This window comes from Pinus tabuliformis, chromosome 7 (assembly GCF_031772625.1).
Source record: "Pinus tabuliformis cultivar Carrire ecotype Pingquan chromosome 7, CPIR1, whole genome shotgun sequence".
NCBI lineage: Eukaryota > Viridiplantae > Streptophyta > Pinopsida > Pinales > Pinaceae > Pinus > Pinus tabuliformis.
The window spans coordinates 799,942,454-799,946,633 of record NC_142293.1 but is presented as its reverse complement, the minus strand read 5'-3'; positions in this window follow the sequence as shown (position 1 = coordinate 799,946,633).

Genomic DNA, 4,180 nt, shown 5'->3' with positions numbered 1-4,180 from the left:
CAATCAGGAACCGAACACATTCCACCCAACCCTGAACTGCCTTTGTCAGTTCCCCAAAGCTAAGATCTTCTTGCCACAAGAATGAACAACCTCTTTGATTCATAAGTGGTTTCCTTTTTAATTTTCTTCCTAGCAGAGTTTTAGTAGCATCCTGCTTTAAGGTCTGCAACTTCTTCTTCTTCTTCTTCTTCTTCTTCTTCTCGCCGAAATGGATTCTTTTCCTTTTTCTTTAAGGTTTGTGTTTTTCTCCAACGACGTTTTATTCCACCCTACTTAATATCTTTCTCCAACTAAGTGATTTAACATGATCTTTCTCTCCCATCATATTAAATCAATCTCTCTAATTATCTTCTCTTAAGGATTTTTAGGGGATTTCGGGGAAGGTCCATCACATGGACTTGACCACCAACAATGTTTCCCAAACTGGCAAGAAATCTTCCAAGTCTAGTGTTCTTTCCTGAGTTTTCGCAAATAATTTATTTATTATATCAACAATAATTAAAATAATTACATCACAAAAGCAAAAACATGGCTTCCATAGCCATTCAATCCGATAATAGGTCCATGTCTACAAATAGTCAATATTAAAAAACAGAAATGTAGGGTTGTCACATCCTTGAACTTGTCGCCATTGGGATGTACTTGATATTATGGGCCTCGGTTGATGCCCCTACCTAGTCAAACACACTAACGCTATGTTGCCCACTTTCACTAAGTACCATCCTTGAAGTGAGGAACTGTCAAAGGGTTTCATATGGATCTATATTTCAAGGTAAAATCTATATGTGCATAAGGATCTTTATTCTAAGAATAAAAGTGTGTTTATAAATTTTCCATGGAAAACCTCATGAACCCCCCCCCCTTCTTTGGAATATATGGATGGGTAATGTTTCAACTACAAACCACAAATGTTCGCAACCGCAAAGGACCCCACCGGATTTTAACCTATGGCATACGACCTTCCCAACAACAACTTGCCTTCAGAAAATGATTCAACAAATTGCATCCCTTCCAAGTTACCAATGGTTAATGATATTGACTTGCCTTCAGAAAATGATTCAACAAATTGCATCCCTTCCAAGTTACCAATGGTTAATGATATTGAAGGTTGAGTCACCCTTCATCTAGATATTACAAGGGGGGATACCACAAAATTTTCCATGCATATATATATAGACAATTCTATCTCATATTATATACATCATATTATATACATATAGATAGAAGAAATATCATTACAAATCCATTTTGCTTGTCCTCCCCTTACCTTTCATTTTGAACTCATTTTGGGCCCAAAAGAAATAACATGCATTTGAATAGTATAACTAAACAAGACTACAAAGCTTATGCCATATGTCACCAAAACGCTCAAAGGTTAGCAAGAAATTAAGATGCATGAGAATAAGAAAATACTATTCAAAATAGATGAGTACTTCACTAAGTATATCATGTATGATTTGGAAAGCGCCTTTGAAGTAAAAAATATACTTGCTTAATCATTTATGCATAATGGAGTCGAACAAAGAAGCTATGACATTTTGTCCTATTTCCATATATTTGTGTTCTATGACCATTTGCTTTGGTTCTACTAAAAGGCTAACACCTTGGGATTAGGTCAAAAGTCGTTTGCACACTTACCTACCACATCGCTTTCTTGGAAACTAGATATGTTGGCTGACAAAAGATATTAAGTAGTAGTTGTTAAGGCGGCCTAGCATGTGTTCAAAAATGAAATCAATTTCCATCTCTAGAAAGCTAGAAATTAGGTTTTCTTTAAACAAAAAGGCCTTGACATTCTATTCACTTAGTGTAATAAATTATTTATAACAATGAATTTGTCATTTTTGATTCCATGTTTAAGTGGCAAAGTGCTGGTTAGATATTCAACCCTTGTAGCAATGGCCAAAGTACCTAATTTGCTTCCCAAACTAGATAAGTATTTCTGTACTTATCATCACATGGCTAACCTTGCCATCTTGGTGACACACAAAGATGGCAGGCAACACATACCCCAACACCAAGATTGGCACCAAATTATTAAAGAAAAAGCACCTACATAGCTAGTTGTTAGTTGTGTGACCAACATAAAGAGGTATAATATGTACATTAGCCAACATTAACCATCTCCAAGGTGTGTCATGTCTAACAAAGGCAAGAGCTCATTAGCTGTAGAGGATCCACTATGTCCATCTAAAAAGCCCAAGCTACACGCTGATAATATAAAGTAAAATGTATTATTAGATATATTTTATTCATGTTATTGTTTCACCTTCCCAATTTATTATAATGCCATTTATAATATGGTTTTATAGTACACTTGACTCAAGGTCATTAAACTTTATGCTTTGTTAACAAATGAGTTCAGATTTCTTTTCCTGAATTTCTATTTAATTTCGTTTTATAATATTTAAATTCTTGTGAAAAATATTTTCTACATGTAATTTTAAATATAACATATTTAAAATAATAGTAAATTTCTTTAAATATGGCATGCGTCGAATGCATTTAATCCAGACAAGAATGGATGAACAATTTACAAGCCTCAAACCCTATGTAGAATTTACCAAGGCTTCAAACCCATAAGAGCGTGTACAGGCCACAAAAGACCAGATTACCCATTCCGTTTATAGAGATTGAAAACCTGAAAGATATGCTCTTTATTCCTCCCCTTTACGATTAAACCGGGACAAAAATGCTCGAACCCATGCATCAATATTCAACACGACTAATTTATTTCATAAAAGGTGGTGCGTTCAACAGTCATTCAGACTTTGATTACCCTGGTCTAACCACCATATACCTTACCTAACAGAGTTCTATTCAGTGTATTTTTCCATATGTATACATAAAATATTGGAATTGCTTTGGATAGACAAAATCTGCTACGTAAAATATATCGTTTATACAGCAACTGACGTTTGGAACTATCAATTCTTAAAATCAAAAGTAAATTACAAAAATACCCATTCAAATGAATTTATGCACCTTTATAAAAAAACAGTGCGGCTGGAAAGAAATAACAAGAAACGGTCAATTTAGGAATTTCTATTGATAGGCAGCCAAATATTATTTTATCTTTACTGTGTAATTAAGGCCATTGCCCTTGATCTTATCATCCTCCGATGCCCAAACGACTTTCAAAAGCTGTGGGGGCTTGAAAGAAAATATTAAAGTATCACTAGGGTTCATTAGTTTGTGGCTTATTTGTTATATAACATATAAAGCTACGCATACTCGGTTTTCAAAAAATGAACAAATCGGGGAAATGGTGATGGAAGCAAAATGATATTTCGTTTCTACTCCTTGCATTGTTGGGTCCACATCGACCTTAAAAGTGTACCTACCGAAAAAACGTTAGGCCAGACAGGCAATGTGTAGGAATGAGCCAACACCCATATGTGTAAGGCCTATTGGGATTCTATTGTTCACTTATTCTCCCAAGGAGCACCAATCCAGTAACTGAAAATAAAGGGAAATGAAGGGTAATTTGGAGCATCATTTAAGGTCATAATCAATAAGTGCAAATTTTTCACCATGGTTAATGCAGACCTCCCAAGACCTGGTGAGGAATGTGGGTGCGTAAAGGAATTGCATTCAGTCCCTAATCCTCACCAGTTCAAAATTGCAAAAAGATAGAAATTACAATGAACATGTACCAAAACAAACCTGAAATGCAATGGATTCTCAATAATTATAAAAGACTAAAAAAAGGGAAATGAAGGATAATTTGGAGCATCCTTTAAGGTCATAATCAATAAGTGCAAATTTTTCACCATGGTTAATGCAGACCTCCCAAGACCTGGTGAGGAATGTGGGTGCGTAAAGGAATTGCATTCAGTCCCTAATCCTCACCAGTTCAAAATTGCAAAAAGATAGAAATTACAATGAAAATGTACCAAAACAAACCTGAAATGCAATGGATTCTCAATAATTATAAAAGACTATAAAGCCTTTACTACAGTCTACAAGAAGGAATAGAACACATCGGAGAATCTTAAACACAGCAAATTGCCATACACCTGCAGGTTTTGATTAGCATGCTCCGATGAAAATAAAACATATATATCGAGGTACAATGTGTGAAATAAGAACACTCAAAACTGTCAAAAGTTTAGATCCTAGGGTCAAGAAAAGATACCCAGCAATCAGCCAAATATCAGGGCAAAGCTATTGAACCAAA